This window comes from Palaemon carinicauda, chromosome 29, assembly GCF_036898095.1.
Source record: "Palaemon carinicauda isolate YSFRI2023 chromosome 29, ASM3689809v2, whole genome shotgun sequence".
Classification (NCBI taxonomy): Eukaryota; Metazoa; Arthropoda; class Malacostraca; order Decapoda; family Palaemonidae; genus Palaemon; species Palaemon carinicauda.
Genome location: NC_090753.1, coordinates 64,556,730 through 64,576,575, shown reverse-complemented (window position 1 = coordinate 64,576,575; position 19,846 = coordinate 64,556,730). Strand labels below are relative to the sequence as shown.

Genomic DNA, 19,846 nt, shown 5'->3' with positions numbered 1-19,846 from the left:
AGTAGTTTATCTCCCAGTTTTCTTCATTGCGTGAATATAACCTACCAAAGGGGACGTAGTGAATAGGTACAATACAATTACATGCACTTAAACTCTCTCTCTCTCTCTCTCTCTCTCTCTCTCTCTCTCTCTTAATTGATTAATGGAGTCTACAGTAGTTTATCTCCCAGTTTTCTTCATTGCGTGAATATAACCTACCAAAGGGGACGTAGTGAATAGGTACAATACAATTACATGCACTTAAACTCTCTCTCTCTCTCTCTCTCTCTCTCTCTCTCTCTCTCTCTCTCTAGTACGTATTGCAACATGCAACGTCTGCAAGTACATACATTTGCATAAATGAGATTCACGTTGCCATTTCATCTACACAAACTATCATTTAAACCCCCCCCCCAAAAAAAAAAAAAAAAAAAAACAGGAAAAGCCACGGTCACACTTTCATAACGGTCGATCAAACAAGTTAATTACTTTATTCAAAGTTAAACTGCAATACACACCTTTGGTGACCATTTAAGCACGAGGATTTCGTTCACAATGCTGTTTGATATTCGAAAAAAAGATTCTGTTATAATTTTTGATGACATTATTTCAGATTGAACATGGCTTGAATCTCGCCATGGATTCCCACTTTGATTGGAATCAAGAGCAATTAAGCTGTCTTCTTTTTTTTATAATAAAAGCCACATATGTTACCTATGCTGTCATACAGACGTGATTAGCCCAAGTGGAATTCATTTGTTATGTTGATCTCAGAATCAAATTTAATAAGGTTTGGTGTAATTACCTCCGCCAACGAAGTTGGTGCGAGGTTATGTTTTACCTCGTGTTTGTATGTATGTATGTGTGTTTGTGTACAGCTTCCTGGCCACATTTTTAATCGTACAGTACTGAAACTCGCAGAGATTAAATGTTATGTAAAGAGTTGGAAATCATTAAATTTTGAAAGGTCAGCGTCAAAAAATCAAGGTCACGGTCAAGCACAATGTCCAATTCACGTAAACAGCCATAAGGTTGAACTTCGTTGTCACCGAGACTTCAAACTTGGTTGATACATGTTAAGGTCAAAGGTTAAGGTGAATAAAAGGTCGAGAAATAAGCTGCCGCTTCGGAGGTCTGCACTCTGTCCCTCAAGTTATCAGTATGTAATTAAAAATACTTTATGTTGTTTTGAGACAAAACAGCAGCTTAATTTTATGTTGGTCTACCACATATAGTTTACAAGGTTTTATGTTGGTCCACATACAAATAGATTAGAGGTTTTATGTTGGTCTACATGCAAATGGTTTGCAAAATATTTGGTTGGTTTACATGTAAATATTTGACAAGGTTTCATGTTCTCATATTCAACTTTTACGTTTCATGTGGGTCTATAGTAAATAATCTGTAAGGTTTAATTGTACGTTGTTCTCTGGTGCAATTTATATAAAGTTTCATTTTGGTTTACAGTAAATAAATAGTTCATAAGGTTTTATGTTGTTTCCAGGGCATTTTTTTTTCTTTACGAAGTTTTATGTTGGTAACCGGTGAATAGTTTACAAACTTTTATGTTGGTAACCGGTGAATAGTTTACAAACTTTTATGTTGGTAACCGGTGAATAGTTTACAAACTTTTATGTTGTCAACAGGCAATACTTTTGCAAAGCTTTATGCTGGTATATGACTAATAATTATGATTCTTTATTTTCTTCTCTGGACAAATATATCCTGATTGCCCTATCAGTAATAAGGCCAAGGCCAGGAAAGGGACCTAAATAGCTTTGGAAAGATGATCTGATAAAAATTTAAAATCAATAAGAATGTAAACCTTCGCTTAATCTTCGAATTACAACTTCTATCATCAATCATCTATCCTTCAAATCCACTTCAAACTCATCGTTTGAGTCGACCACTTCTATTCTTTAACCATCCATTACAAAGCGTAATACATAAAGGTTACAGATGGTCATAGCTTAAATCAACAATCGAAATGACAACATACATCGTTAAGGTCATTTTGCTTTTCAAATTATTATTGTGAATTGGCTTGTCATAATATAATTTCATGATGGTAATAACAAGAATGAAAGACGTAATTCAATGTTCATTTACATATTCTACTTAATCTCAAAACTCTTCGTTCATTAACATTCAATTTCGAATGTTATACATACAAACATTTAGAAGGAACATCCGAAAATGTTTGAGTGTTGATATGAATATTCTAATAAAGACGAACTACTTGTAAGTCTGCTTAACGTGAGGTTTATTCAACACGATAAATTATTAATCCATAATGTTGGGGAAAGGGAAATATATTTACGAATACGGAGAACATTACTCAGACCCAAATATCAAAATGCTAAAAGTCACAAGATCATTTAGCGTAGATGTGGGGTTATACCTTAACACCTTGAAAGGGTTTGTGTATCGCCTTGATCAGCAAAGCTGTACTAGTCAGGGCCACCCATACTAAGTTAGTTCGCTGTGAACGATCAGAATTAAGTTTCCCATTATCATCAATCAGCAGTGGCCAGTTGATGAAAATGGCCAAACCCCCAGACATGGCTTAGGAAAACTCTGAGGCCTTTGTCTTGCAGTGGACTAGAAGCTGCTTATTCATTTGTTGTTGTTGTTGTTGTTGTGTGTGTGTTTGTGTGTGCGCAGGGATCCTGAATCTGCCGCTAAATTCTCTCTCTCTCTCTCTCTCTCTCTCTCTCTCTCTTAAATTACCAAATGAACGCAACCACCTGAACAGGGGACGAATAGAGCAAGCGTATCGCCACCTATTGAATCCCGCTTTTTCTCTCTCTCTCTCGTCCTCCTCTAATTGCAGGCGTCGCTCGGGCATCGAAAGAAGCTCGATTGATTGATGGGAAAAAAAACTGACTGGCGTCACACATGTGTCAATACTGACTCCATATGGGAAGAGGGATGTTGGTCTCACTTATTGTCAATATTGGGAATCTGAAGGGTGACTCTTCTCTCTCTCTCTCTCTCTCTCTCTCTCTCTCTCTCTCTCTCTCTTTGTTAATTGATTAATGGAGTCTACAGTAGTTTCTCTCCCAGTTTTCCTCATTGCGTGAATATAACCTACCAAAGGGGACGTAGTGAATAGGTACAATACAATTACATGCATTTAAGCTCTCTCTCTCTCTCTCTCTCTCTCTCTCTCTCTCTCTCTCTCAATTTTAGGATATTCAATCCTAGGAAATAAATCTAGCTGCGATTCCTTTAGGGCCTCTGCAGCAGCACTTCCTCCTCGGAACTCCCATTAAAGTCGGAGGAAGTTAGCCAAAGGCGGCATCCCGATCTAATATGTCTAGTGCAAACCTGGCCTAGAGGTAAGCATGTCAAAGTGCTTCAACTCTAAGCAAACTTCAAAGTAATTATATGTTGATATTCCTGTTAACTTCTTGGTTCGATTTCTGGTGTATTTGCTAATTGCAGAATTTGTTTTAGTAAAAGATTTCTTTCTTAATCGCCAATGGTCTCGAATGACTTTTCAATTTCTAATTGGTTATTGTACAGTCGGATACAAGAATTCCCGGTATACATTTCTTTGAGGAAGCGCACTCTGTCACACGATTACTGCGCGGCCGGTAACCAAACAGATAGTGTAGGAAGAGATGGAAAAGGTGGTGGGCGGGGCTTAAACACAGGAACTGGCCACGTAGTATGAGTGTTGATTGGTACAATTCCTCAGAGCGAGGTATACTCTCTTATTTCGTTAAAGGGGTTTCAATCATACTGGGTACACACACAGGCATGCACAAACCCGCACACATTCACATTGTCTTTTTTCAGTGCTATTGTCCTCTTGGTAAGATTACAAGATACCATTGTTCTCTAGTCTTAGGTAATGCCATAGTCTCTGTACCATGGTCTTCCAATGTCTTGTGTTAGAGTTTTCTTTTTTAAGGGTACAATGGTACATTCAGTCATATTATTCTATTTGTTTCCTTATATCCATTCCTAACTAGCCTACATTTCCCTGAACTTATAGTATCCTGCTTTTCCAACTTAGGTTTGTAACCTCGCACATAATAATAATAATAATAATAATAATAATAATAATAATAATAATAATAATAATAATAACTAGAAAAGCACTCTGATAATGCAAACCTCCGCTATGGCAGCTTATTTCTCGAAACTAGCTTGCCTTTCCCATAAGCAATTTAGACCGTAAGCCTATTTGAAGTCTGTGTGACAAACATGCGCGAACTTGGGGTTAAGGTTAGGGATAATTCGATCGACCTTGACCTTGACCTTTGACCTAGGAATTTTCAAAATTGAGTCACTTCAACGCCATAACATAAAAATTAATCCCTGAATGTTTCACTATATGTGTAAAATTGTGGCCAGGAAATTGTTCACAAACAAACAGACAGACAAACAGGGGCGAAAAATTAACCTCATCACAATTCCGTTGGCGGAGGTAATAATAAACTGTATCTTTACCCGTTCCAAGTGTAGCAGTAAACCTTCCCATAAAGGTTTGGAAACTATTCTCTCCTCCTGTTCACTTTAACAAGATGAAATAAGCCAGCTGTAATAAATACCAATTGAACCATCTGTTTTGAACATCTCACTCAATAGGGAAATTCCATTATATTGAAGGAGGGTTTTCTTCATCATTCTGATAGGGAAAATGTTATTTCTTTGGATTTGTAATCCCCCTCCCTCTCTCTCTCTCTCTCCTCTCTCTCTCTCTCTCTCTCTTAATCCTGAACTTATTTTCTATATTAATATTGAAGGAGTTTTTTCCTGATCACTTTGATATGGAAAATATTATTTCTTTGGATTTGTAACCTCTCTCTCTCTCTCTCTCTCTCTCTCTCTCTCTCTCTCTCTCTCACAATCCTGAACATATTTTCTATAATAATATTGGAGGTTTTTCTTCATCATTCTGATATGAAAATTTTTTACATAAAAAGATATGCGATCATAAAAAGTTAATAATTTCAAGTGGCTTTCCAGAGTTGATAACATCCCCCTCTCCTCTCTCTCTCTCTCTCTCTCTCTCTCTCTCTCTCTCTCTCAATATTGATAATTGGTTTTATACCATTTCTTCATTTATCTATTTATCAATTAGTGGCACTAGTTATACTGTATAAACTGAAATTGACTCATAAAATTTATTTAGTGCTGTTTTTATTATAAATAGAAAATATACTTGCAATATATTGAACACAGAATAAAACGTAATTGTAAAACATATATTCAAACATTATTTTTTAAGAATTTTTTTAATAAGGGTGAAGATGTCAACCTTATACCCCGAAATCTTTAAAAACTGAAAGACTACTGTAGGCTTTATCGCCTTTAAATATGCTGACCCGAGACTATACAATAAGATTCCGCTAGACATTCGAAAGACTGAAGATATTATTAAGGCTTTAAGAGGAAACTGAAGACTCTCTTGTTCTCTAAGTACTTTGATAGTGTGGATTTGACAATAAACGAGCAATATGCTGTGTGAAAGGTCCAATGCTTTCGAACGAGCATGATAAAATGACTGTGGAGGTCTTGTAGTGAGTAGGGTTCGCCTGCTGTATAGGACCGGAAAAGCCGCACTTAAAGTAAGGTAAGTAAACTTGGAGATGAAAAACTGTAGATTGAAGACAAGGACTTGGATTTAAAGACATATTTTTGGTTAAAACAGTATTTTTGGTTACAGGCGTAATTTTGGTTAAAAGCATATTTTTTTGAATCGTAATTTTGGTTAAAGGCGTATTTTTGGTTAAAACTGTATTTTAGGCTACAGGCGTATTTTTAGTTAAAGGCGTGTTTTGGTTAAATGCATATTTTTAGTTGAAGGCGTCTTTGGTTAAAGGCGTGTTTTTGGTTAAAAGCGTATTTTGGTTAAAGGCGTATTTTTGGTTAAAGGCATATTTTTGGTCAAAATAATGATTTTCACTAATTTTTAGAGCTTCCAGAAATTGGTTTATATTCCGAAAAATATGATAACGTGCCACTTCTTGTCACCACTCTTTCTTAAAGATCAGCTCAGAAAAGCCCAGAGGGACACTCAGTAGAGTGCAGACCTCCACCACGGCAGATTATTTCTCGTTGGCGTGTATTTTCATACACTAAAATATGAAACAAGTTTTAAGTCTCTGTGACAAGGATTTCCAAACTTGTAACACATTACGTGATATAGACATTTTGCTTGACCGTAACGTTGACCTTTGACCTTGATCTTCCAAAATTTAATCATTTACAGCTTATTACATAATAGTTAATTCCCGCAAGTTTCATTGCTCTACGATTAAAATTGTGGCCAGGAAGCTGTTCACAAACAAACAAACAGGGGCGAAAACATAACGTCCTTCCAACTTCGTTGCCTGAGGTAATTATAATCTATTTTCAGTCTCTTTCATAAAATCTCCAGACACGGCATTCGGCCCCTTTACGTCACTTTGTCAAGTTAAAAGGAGTCATTGTACCATTAACGACCTTATGTAGAGAGTGCATTAGGGTTAATGTCATAAGAGCTTGTCAGCGGACATTTGAATTTAACTGTACATAACGTTATGGATATTTGCTGAAAAGACTGACTCGCCAAAACAATTACGCATTGTTACTCTGTTGCAGAATGTAATTAGGCAGCAAGGTTATTTGCAAATAAACGATGGGAAATTATTACATGGCAGAGATAGCAAGAAAAGGAAAGTGAATAAAGGTGAAAGTTGAGGAAACAAAATGTATATAATTGACGTAAAGTAATTTGATGAAAGGTTCAAAGGAATATTTTAGGAAAACATGATAACCTCTGATGAAATTTATAAGTAAATATGAAGAATAAGTCATATGAAGTCGTTCTAAGAAAAAAAAAACTGAAGGGAAAAAAGGGACCATTGTTAATCTTGCGAAATACTAATATTTATGAAAAAAAAAAATGTTTCTCTGTAGGTAAAATTTACCCCTCAGCCATTATCATCATGATTTGAGCCTTCTATGAACTAAATAAAACTATGGTAGGCAAATGAAATATCCAATGGGTCCTTCTATGTAAGTGCTCACCCAAGAGGCCTCTACTGTAACTGAACATCTAAGAGGCCACTTCTGTAATTGCACATCCGAGAAGCCTTTCCTGTAACTACACATCCAAAAGGCCTCTTCTATAACTGCACATCCAAGAGAACTCTGCTGTAACTGCACATCCAAGAGGAGTCTTCTGTAACTGGACATCCAAGAGGCCTCAACTGTAACTGCACATCCAAGAGGAATCTTCTGTAACTGGGCATCCAAGAGGCCTCAACTATAACTGCACATCCAAGAAGGCTCTTCGGTAACTGTACACCCAAGAGACCTCTACTGTAACTGCACATTCAAGAGGCCTCAACTGTAACTGCACACCCAAGAGGACTCTTCTGTAACTGTACACCCAAGAGACCTCTACTGTAACTACGCATCCAAGAGAACTCTTCTGTAACTGCATATCCAAGAGGCCTCTTCTGTAACTACAATTCCAAGAGGACTCTTCTGTAAGTTCACTTCCAAGAGGCCTCTACTGTAACTGCACATCCGAGAGGCCTCTTCTGTAACTGCACATCCGAGAAGCCTCTTCTGTAACTGCATATCCACGAGGCCTCTACTGTACTGCACATCCAACAGAACTTCTCTGTGACTGTACATCAAAGAGGGGTCTTCTGTAACTGTACATCTGAGAATCCCTCTCTGTAGCTGTATATCTAAGAGGCATTCTTTGTTACTACATATCCAAAAGCCATATTCTGTGACTTTACATCCAAGAGGCCTTTTCTGTAACAGTACATCCAAGAGGCCTTTTCTGTAACAGTACATCCAAGAGGCCTTTTCTGTAACAGTACATCCAAGAGGCCTTTTCTGTAACAGTACATCCAAGAGGACTCTTCTGTAACTGTACATCCAAGAAGCCTCTTCTGTAACCTTATATTCAAGAGGATTCTTCTGTAACTGTACATCCGAGAAGCCTTCTCTGTAACTGTATATCTAAGAGGCATCCTCAGTAACTGTACATAAAATACGCCTCCTATTTAACAGTTCTGGGAATCCAATGGATACATTTTGGAATAAAGATTTCATGGACTCTTTTCCCCCTCCAAAAAGCTAGACTTCAAGTTCAGTCTATATCCGTATCTAAACTAAAATTTAATCTGCTAACAGATATAATTGTCTTCGTAATGTGAAATATTTCCTCGATGCGAGTGGATTGGTTACAATTTTCTTCAGCAGTTTAGAGATATACAGTAGTCTACTTTATAATTTCATAATTATTGTTTTTATGGGATAAAAAATAAATAAGACTCCTATAATCTACTAAATATTTCTTTTATGCCAGGGGGAAATGCCTGTTATTATTAGAATATAAATCCAATTGTAGGAAATAATACCCTTTATCGACAGCATACTAACACGTTTTAAAGGTAAAAACATTCTAATTTTAATCTCTATAACAAATATGCTTAGAAAATGAAATATTTAATTTTCTAAAATATTAAATCCAATTTGAGAAAATAAAATCTCATTTTTATGTCAGACGGAAAAGCAAGTCACTAACTGAGGTTTCCTTTCACTCACTCAGACCGAAATATAATAAACATAGTAGTCTCAACAATTTACAGCTTTAAAATTCTAGAAATCACCAGACCCTATTTCAGCAATCAGTGTCATTGCATAAAGCAAAATAAAGTAAAAAGTCCATAGCTTTAGTCTTTCAGAAAGATTTATCATCTATCATTATTTTCGATCATAGCGAAAACTGCTTTTCCAAAGAAAAATGGATACATAAGAAGCTCTTTTAATTACTGGATTAGACTTACATTTTAAATAGATATTTCTATTTCCATTTCTAGTTAGTAATTAATCACTCCATACTATACTCCATTTCTTTTAGCGAAGCAGATTTGCACCGACTCGCAGCGGTGCCCTTTAAGCTCGGGAAAAGTTTCCTGATCGCTGATTGGTTAGAATTATCTTGTCCAACCAATCAGCGATCAGGAAACTTTTCCGAGCTAAAAGGGCACCGCTGCGAGTCGGTGCAAATCTGCCTCTCTAAAAGAAATGGACTATAATTTTCGCTGCAAAATGAAGAGTGGTATTTAGTTATAAAACCTTTTGCATAAAATTCTTCATTAAATTCATGCAAAAATGACAAATGTGCCATTTGCTAAAATGCACCTGGATTCTAAGTAATGATATGCACAGGTCACTTTTAATTCGCAACTGAAATGTCATTTTGAAATTAAACTACGACTATTCTCCAATACATGTGTGATGAAGAGATGGATCAGAATTTTGGATGATCCATTGAAAAAAGGACAGCTTTTTATTCGAGAGAGAGAGAGAGAGAGAGAGAGAGAGAGAGAGAGAGAGAGAGAGAGAGAGAGAGTCTGATAAGTGATATTCTAAGAAGAAATTTGTCGTTAATATTAAATTATTTGGGAATGTAAGCTGAAAAAGAAACTTTAAAAGCATCCAATAAACCAGACCTTTGAAGTTAAATGTCTTTTATGTAAATTAAATTTATCTCAATTACAGAGACAAATTATCTCCTTGTCGTCTATTACTTAGCTTTACTCACGACCTTATTTGAAAGTTTGAAGACACTGACTTTTATATAAGCAGAATTTTTATAGGAAATCGCATTTCATTCACCCAAGTGCTTGAAGGATTCTTTTAATTTAATTTTATTGCACTTCAGTCAGTAATTCAATTATAAATGAGCACTGTAACAACTCATTTAAAGGTTTAAATGTAACTCATGAATAGCAGAGGCAATAGACAAGACAATATTCAAAAGGCTGATTACTCACATAGACATAATATATATATATATATATATATATATATATATATTTATATATGATCTGCAAAGCTGTACAAATCGGGAACACTACGTTAGTTCGCTGTAAGAGACCAGACAAAAATCTCCCACCGTCACCATTCCGCACTGGCCAGCGTGGTGATGGAAACTGGTCAAACCCCAGACATGAATTGACATGTTTGGGGCCTTTGTCCGGCAGGGGTGGGCAGGGGTACTGGAAACGGCTGCATTTGTTGTTGAATATATGATCAGATCCCACGACCCATCTCCACTCAAAGTAGGACCAGGGAGGGCCAGGCAATGGCTGCTAATGACTCCACATGTAGACCCACTGGCTCCTGCAAAAACTCATTTTCCCTAACACACAAGGATGGTTTGGTTGCAGACACTATGAAAAAGTATCGAGCTTGAGCGCTTCTCAAGTGTCTTCATTAAGCACTTTAGTAGCCCACCTTGTATCTAGTGCATTAGAGAGGTAATAGACAGTTAACTGCAATGTTGAATTGTTATACAGAGCTAATATATAGATCGAACTTTTTCGTCACTCATGTGAGGGCCAGGATAATACCAGATAATGGTTACTGACGATATTGCTGTTTTCCTTCTGTAGGATGTTGGGGGAAAAGGTATTCTGATGCTCCCGCACGGTGTGAAAATTAACATGTGCCCGGGCATGTTTACTGTATGTAAACTTTTTTGGGCAATGTGTACTATCTAGTGAAATGTGTCGTGGTGATTCCGTAGAGTTATTGTAATGCCTGTGTGCCTTTTGAGTGTTTTTATCTATTTATGTAAATATATACTAACTACGGTCCACCCCAAAGGACAAAGCAAAGTCCTTCAAAAGAAGGCAACTGTGTTACCCCATAAGAATGGGGGAAAAGCACGCTAATAGAAGAAGAACACTGAAGTTACTAAAATAAACATCAGAAATAAAAGCATAAAATATGGGGCAAATATTTATGGAAAAATAGGGCATTGCTTAGTACTACTTGAAACCATAAACACACAGAAATCAATAAAACGACGTAGACTGTTATCAGATATTGAAGAACTAAAACAGATCTGGAAGAACAATCAGAATTGAAGACGAAAGACACAAACTGGAATCGATAAATTCAACTCTGAACTTTGTCTTGGAATTGACACTCGGCGAAGTTTTGATTTACTTGTCAATGAATGGAGAAGAAGATTCCATTGCGCCAAATATTGTTTTTAAGTCTTGGCCCGTTCATGCGTGGGATGCTTAATTAAGTGTTCTTAATTAGGCCATCTCTCTCTCTCTCTCTCTCTCTCTCTCTCTCTCTCTCTCTCTCTTTGGTTACGCATTCAAGTACTAAGTAGGTCCAATGGTTTACTGAAAGTGGGATGTGTGTATATATATATATATATATATATGCGTGTGTGTGTGTATAAATATTTGTAAATGTATGCATGTATATGTGTGTAAATATATGACACAAACCTTTAGTTAAAAGACTCTCTCTCTCTTTATATATATATATATATATATATATGTATTTATATATACACATATATCTATACATACATATATATTTATATACATACATATATATATATATATATATATACATACATATATATATATATATATATATAGCAGACCAAAATTACATTAATGCGATGGTGCTGTGTTAACCTCTACCCTTTTTTTATACCAAACAAAGTTGCGATAAATGATAGAAAAAAAAAGTTAAAATCTCTCTCTCTCTCTCTCTCTCTCTCTCTCTCTCTCTCTCTCTCTCTCTCTCTCAAACCTTTATTTGTTAGATTCTTTATGCATACCAAAATTTAACATCGTTTGACCCCGTATCAAGCCAATTAGCAGATCTAATCTATGATTCGAAACCAATAAATGATTAAGGTTGTTCGTTGAGTATCTGTCTTGCCATCTGAAAACAGTCTTTAATTGCCTATTAACCCAAACCGAGACTTGGGTTGCGCATTTAGTGTTCTTGTTAATATCAGGTAAATCATTTTTGTAATAATTAACTGTATTTTGGAAAGAATTATTTCAGTCGAGATTAAGACATTAATGATGTATCTGAAGAGACTGAATTTAGGTCACAGTTTCTTTTGTTTTTGTTTTAGTTTAGTTTATTTTACATTCAGTAGATCTCAAGCAGTATTAGAGAACTGAAAAAAAAAAAAACGTTTTTAAGCTTATTCTATATACAGTAGATCTCAAGTAATATTAGAGAATTAAAAAAAAACTACAAAGTTCATTAACCTTATAATGTCCTTACTTTAGATTTAAGATTTTCATGAATGTAATTGTAATATACTAGTCTCTTTTCATTTTTGTGTAAAATATACACCTTTATGTAAATTTGTAACTCTCATACCTTGGAAGGGGTCAATATAATGAAATTTGCCTTTGTCAAGAGGGACGTTTCCAATAGGCCAATTGTAGTTGAAAGTTTTTTAAAGATGCCTAAGTAATTACTGCTGATTAAATAAATACAAATTTCTCACAATTTAATCGTTCTTTATGTGACTACAAGTTTTTAAGGATGTCTGAATAACTACACCTGTTTATATGAATACAAAGTTTTTTATGAATACAAAGTTATCTATTCTTCATTCTTAACATCTGCCAAATGCTTTTTTTCATTTGCATTCTTGAGTGGTGACTATTTCATCATAATTATGCAAAAACTAAAACAACGAGATGTTTAACATTTAATAATCATCAATGAATTATGGTTTCATAGGACTTAATATATTGTATTTGATTTCTTCAAAAAAATTCATTCAGAATTTTTCAAAAAATTCGCATTCTAAAAGCTTCACCAGTGATTGATTGATTGATTGATTTGAGGTTTCCAGGCATACTGACATCTAAGGTCATTAACGCCGATATCATTTATTATAAATAAAGAATAAAAGAGTATTCAATTAAAACCATAAGAGGAAAGATGTAATTTTAAAAGGTAAATAGCTTTCAGAAGACCTGCTTCTGAAGTAAAGCTAAAAATACCAACAGAATTTTGACAAGGATGAACCTGCCATCCTCACTTCGAGCCTAAAACAGATATCTATTTGCACGTTTAAGTCTAGTGAATTTAAGAATAAGACATAGAAGAAAGACAACAGAATTGAAAAGAAGCGTGATATCAATCAAGATATACTTGAAAGAATATCTTACATGAATACCTTAAACGTCTGTGCCTTAAAATCCCTAAGGAATGTAGTCATAAACCAGCAGAGAATTCACGTCTTCTCTGGTAAGTCAATCAACAATTAATATCCCTCCAGCATGCACTGATCCTCTGGAGTTAATTACGAAGTTCTTCAAAGATTCATGCTAATCATCCCAATAAAAGATCAAAAGGAGATGTATTACTGCAAGCAATAAAAATGATTAATGTTGAAGAGCTCTGAATGAAAACTAGCCTCTTTGATCCTTGGTGTTCATTTCCTTTAGTGAAATTATCTAGGATTTCATTTATTTGATGTTATAGATAGCAAGTTCAAACTCACAGATTAGTATGAAGCTATAAATTATTAATCTTGAATACTGATGAAGAGAGGTAAATGAAAATGAAATACATCACGATTAATATATTTACGAAAATTTTAAGGATGCTGTTGCATTTCTAACAAAGAGAATTTAAATGCAAATTTATTTGTTTTATATTAGTTATGCATGCATAAAGAAGGCAAAATACACAACGATAAGAAATTGCACTGTTTTTAATATCTATTTAGTATGATCTTGATAAAACATTCGTAGTAATTTCGACACATTAATAAAAGCTCGTGTTCCGTTTCTTAAAAGAGGATACTTTTATGTAAATAATATCGGAAATCTTCTCATATTTTAAAATCACTATTGTATGCACACTCCTGCATATACAGTATATATATATATATATATATATATATATATATATATATATATATATATATATATATATATATATATATATATATATATATATATATATATATGCATGTGTGTATACGATTAAATGTATATAAGTTAATTTTTGAAGTTTATCTTTCCTTATCTTGAGAATTGGAGACAATGTACCATTCCTTTCTTTGCGCTTTTATTGATTCATATTTTCTTTTGCAGATGAGCCAACCAACGTGACATGTGAATTATACATACGGAGTTTTGGTTCCATCAACCCTACAACAATGGTAAGCAATTGAGGCAATAGTGAATAATTCGTATTCAATCCCGGTGTAGCTAGGAAACATTTTGCGCAAATCGTGTGCCTTATGTATGTATGTATATATAGATGCATGTATATATACATGCATGTATATATACATGCATATATATATATACATGTATATATATATATATATATATATATATATATATATATATATATATATATATATATATATATATGTGTGTGTATTGTATATTAAATATATGTTTATATTATAAACATGGGTATAAATGTATATGCATCAACACACACAAACACACACACACACACACACACACACACATATATATATATATATATATATGTGTGTATGTGTATATATATTATATATATATATATATATATATATATATATATATATATATATATATATATAAATAAATGTTTAAATAAAAGAGAATTGCAGTAATTGAACTAAAAAAAAAAACACTATCCACTCTAGGCCTTTTTCATGAATAACAATAATCAGAGTTTATGTAGGATAGAATAAAACCCATGGTTCCATTTTGGATCCAGGGTCTGTTTTGAAACTGGGGACGTTTTGGATTCAGGGTCTGTTTTGAAGCCAGGAACGTTTTGGATCCGGGTCCATTTTAGAGACGGGGTCTGTTTTGAAGACGGGGACGTTTTGGATCCAGGTCTGTTTTAGAGCCGGGGTCTATTTTGAAGCCGGGGACTAATTTGGATTCGCAGTCCCTTTCGCAGCTGGGGACTATTTCGCATTCGCGGTCCGTTTTGCAGCCGGGGTCTGTTTTGAAGCCGGGGTCTGTTTCGAAGCCGAGGTCTGTTTTGAAGCTGGGGACTGTTTTGGATCAGGGGTCCGTTTTGGGGTCGGGGTCTGTTTTGAAGCTGGGGACTGTTTTGGATCCGGGGTCCGTTTTGGGGTCAGGGTCTGTTTTGAAGCTGGGGGACTGTTTTGGATCCGGGGTCCGTTTTGGAGCCGGGGTCTGTTTTGAAGCTGGTGACTGTTTTGAAGCCGGGGATCGTTTTGGGACTGATGTCGGTTTTGGAGTCAGGGACCATTTTGAATCCGGGTCCGTTTTGGGGCCGGCGTCTGTTTTGAAGCCGGGTTGAAAGCGGGTCCATTTTGAAGCCGAGGACCATTTTGGAGCCAGGGTTTGTTTTGAAGCTGGGAACATTTTGAATACGGGTCCGTTTTGGGGCCGGCGCCTGTTTTGGATCCGAGGTCTGTTTTGAAGCCGGGGTCCGTTTTGGAACCGGGGTCCCTTTTGGAGCCAGGGACCATTTTGAATCCGGGTCCGTTTTGAAGCCGGGGTCCATTTAGGGCCTGGGGACCATTTTGGCCACGGTATTCTAATGAAAACAATCTGAATTGGCCGATCAGTTTCGTATTCTGAAGACCAGTTACTGATTGGACAGTTCAGCTTCTTACTCTAATGACCAGCCACTGTTTGAATAGACCAGCTCTGTACATAAATGAAAATTGAGGAACAGGGCAAAGCCAATTTTATTTACCAAAGATATATGAGGAAATATTTAGATTTTCTAATTTGCAAAACAGTGCCTCTGGTGAAAAAAAAAAAAAAACACTGTAAATATTTCATTACTTAAGGGTTAAGGGTTGTGGTGGCCTGGTGGTAGCGTCCTTGTCTAGTGATTACCAGACTGGGGTTCTTGTCCCGCTCAAACTCATGAATTCCTTTAGTCGCTGCAACCTCACCATCCTTGTGAGCTTAGGACGGGGGGTTTGGGGGAGCCTATTTGCCTGCTGAGTCCTCAGCACCCATTGCCTGGCGGTGATCATATGGGATGTATTCAGTCTCTAAGGCATTGTCCTGCTTCATGGGGCAATGTCACTCTCCCTTGCCTCTGCCTTTCATGAGTGGTCTTTAAACCTTTAATCCTGCCCCCTATTTATGCATGTTATCTGATGTTTTCATTTAATTTTCATTAAGATTTCTCTGGTCAAATACCAACACACTGGAGCTTGGAAAGTGTGTATTCTCTTCCATTTATCATAATATATCATAACATTTAAGGTTTTTAAAAACACCATAATATTCTTTGTCTAACCTTAGTTGTTACTTTACGTATCTTACATATATTACATGTGTGAATTACATATAATATATAAATAGTAGAAAAATATTAAACTATTCTAATGAAATATATCGAAAAATATACAGAGGCCATTTCCCATTAACTTATGCCAAAATAAATTCAATAAGGCATTGGTATCCGAAACCAATATCTGTTTGAATTGATCCCACTTTAAGAGATCCACCAGTTCCAGGAGTTTTGCTAAGGGGGGAGGAGGAGGAGGAGGAGGAGGAGGAGGAGGAGGAGGAGGAGGAGGAGGAGGGAGTTCCTCTTCAAAATATATCAGCATAACATGTGCGAAAATCTCAAGAGCTGGATTTCACACCACGAGTATTAGGAATCGTTTCAAGCTAAATAACAACAGACATAACACTAGGTAATGTTCCAAAAGATTTGATGAAATTTCGCTACTGTTGGTTTACTTCGTCATCACACTAATGAAATATCAATTCATTTACCTTCAAATAGATCTTGTAAGTGATCTTTTCTGGTTATAAGCTTGCTAAATGGGTATCTATTCGCGAAAGCCAAAAAAAAAAAAATCTTTCCTATTTAGAATGAATCGTAGAGAATGTATGATATCATTTACTTTGAGTTTTATTCAACAAAACTTTGAGGAAACTGAGCCATATGTTTTTATATCATCCATTTCATAATATATATATATATATATATATATATATATATATATATATATATATATATATATATATATATATATATTAGACCCATGGGACAATTCTTCATTTATATAATAAGTACTTCTGCCCGGCCAAGAATTCGAACCCTAGCGCCGAATAGAAATAGAGGTAGCCAGATGGTTCAAGTAAAAATTTTCTGTAATTTTTACTTAGCGCTAAAGTTCGAACTTTTGTCAGGTCAGAAGTAATTATCGAGAGAGAGAGAGAGAGAGAGAGAGAGAGAGAGAGAGAGAGAGAGAGAGAGAGAGAGAGAGAGAGAGAAATAAAAATTTATCCATGGGTCTTGTGATCCAGTGGTAGAATGAATACGATATCAGAATTTATTTGAGTCTGAAAAAAATTAAAGTCATAAACTAACTGTATAACACCTATATATGAATATATATATATATATATATATATATATATATATATATATATATATATGTATATAAATATACATATATATATATATATATATATATATATATACATATATATAATCCCTTTCTGAGTGGGGAAACCTTAACGTGGTGAAAGGGTTTGTGTATAGCCATGACAGTAATGCTGTACTATAGTTCGGGCTACAAATACTAGGTTGGTTTGCTGTGAGCTATCAGACTGAATTCTCCCCCACTCAACAATCTGCATTGGCCAGCGTGGTGATGAAATGGCCAAACCACAAACATGAATAAAGACATGTCTTTAGCCTTTGTCCTGCAGTGGGCTAGAAGCGGCTCCACTGTTGTGTTTGTAAGAGAGAGAGAGAGAGAGAGAGAGAGAGAGAGAGAGAGAGAGAGAGTGCTACCATTGTTAGTTATTAGTCTTAATTGATATATCATACCAAGATAAATTAAAGATTTTAGATTTAAAGGAATAAATCCGTTGACCACCCGTATAATCTTGAGATATTTCGTTACGTTTAGAATTGCCTAATTGATAAGAGTATTTTTACATTCACTATCTCAAAACTTTAAATTTGCTTATATTTCTATCTATATTTTTCCCATAAATGAAAATTATAGTTGCTTAATGAAACGGCAGAATTTAAATTATGTTATCTACACCAGACGTTCGGTTATAATATACACCAATATTTTTTTTTTAAATGCAAATTTTAGTTTTTAATCAATTCCTATCAAGCAATTCACTAACACTTATGTTTTGATAATAATCTTAGCCATTTGCATTCACGTATTGATAGATTATTTGTCTTAATTGCAGTTACACGTCAGTCTTATTTTGTTGAAATTCATTATCTTATTGTGACATATACTATTTTGTTTCAAAATGAGATACCTCTTTTTAAAATTGAAAATTGTAAATCTTAATGATCAAACAAAATTGTCACTGATAATTTTGCAAAAGTAGCACATACACATATCTACTCAAACACGCACACACACACACATATATATATATATATGTATATATATATATATATATATATATATATATATATATATATATATATATATATATATGTATATATATATATATATATATATATATATATATATATATATATATATATATATATATATATATATATATACATTATATACATACGCACGTAATTCAAGCTACCATAATTACATACGATAACATTTCCTTAGAATATAAAATTCCACAAATGGACCACTGATGTTTGTTCAGTTTACCAGCATCAATTACGACGATTGGTTCGTCAGGAATATATATTTGGATAACAAATTGGATCTGGAAATCATGACTCGTTTCCGAGACTTCTTTTTTTCATGTGAGGTGTGCGAGAAATGATTAAACCATACTCATAACTGCCGGAAATCCACGATGTTTTTAAATACTTGGAGCCCCTTATGGTGCAGGCTGTTTGGACAGAGATTGAAAAGTGTATTTTATGGTATTAAAAAGATTGATATGTGCGTTTTATAGCCTTTAACTTGGAGCATCTGTTGTTATTTACGATAGATTATATGACCGCGGTTTATGATATTCTGAAGTGTATAAAGGTTTAAAGGCCGCTCATGAATAGCAGGGGCAAGGAATAGTGACAATTTTCTAAAGACTGCCTATATATATATATATATATATATATATATATATATATATATATATATATATATATATATATATATATATATATATGTATATATATGTATGTATGTATATGTGATCAGCGCCCAAGCCCCCTCTCCACCCAAGCTAGGACGAAGGAGGGCTAGGCAATGGCTGCTGATGACTCAGCAGACAGACCTACAGGCGCTGCTAAACCCTCCATCCTTAGCTCAAAAGAATGATGAGGCTGCAGCGACCATAAAAACTAACGAGTATGAGCGGGACTCGAACCCCAGTCTGGCGGTTACCAGTCAGGGACGTTACCACATTGGCCACCACAACCCTGTTAATTAAATGTTATTTTGTTGCTTTCATATATTATTGCAGTTTTTAAATATTTTATTAGTAAATTATTTTGCTACATTATAATTATTTTATATATCAGTGATGGAAAAACTTCATCTTCGATAAAACCCATAATCAATTTGTAAATTTAGTTTCACAGAGAAAAACACGTTTCTTCAAGTTTCATGAAAATATATTCTGATTTTTAAAAAGACCCATATTCAATTTGCTAATTTAGGCAAACAAAAACACGTTTTTTTAAGTTTCATGAAAAAATATTCTGATTTTTTAAAAGACCCAGGATTAATTTGTAAATTTAGTTTCACAAAAACACGCTTTTTTAAGTTTCATGAAAAGATATTCTTCGAATAGCCTCCTAAATAGGAGTTTACATAAAACGAATCATATATAATTCAGAAAATAAGAAACTAGAGAATACTCTTAAAATTGTTTCATAAGTATAAGGTTAGACAATAAATTTATCCTTATAGTTAACGAGGCTCGACAACATGAAATATACTTCAATTTGACCAACAAAATGTAAACATCTATAGAATATTGCCCTTTGGTAAGGCTGTAAGAATACTACGCCTTGTTTAACACAGAAAGTGACTAAAGGGACAGCAATTACTGGGAGGTGGAGATAGGAATGTTCAAAAGGATTTAGTAGGAAGAGGCGAAGGGGAATAAAGTGGAAGGGTAAAGACGAATAGAGGAAGTGGAAG

The 19,846-nt window shown here is 34.7% G+C and overlaps 1 long non-coding RNA gene across 1 annotated transcript in view; it reads left to right on the top strand.

Annotated features, from left to right (window-relative positions):
• LOC137622803 (uncharacterized) overlaps positions 1 to 13,961 on the top strand; it is a 436,057-nt gene extending 422,096 nt beyond the window's left edge. The window contains exon 3 of the long non-coding RNA XR_011040478.1: positions 13,893 to 13,961. This is a non-coding gene — a long non-coding RNA (uncharacterized lncRNA). The remainder of the gene's footprint in view (positions 1 to 13,892) is intronic.
• Positions 13,962 to 19,846: the final 5,885 nt, after the last annotated feature.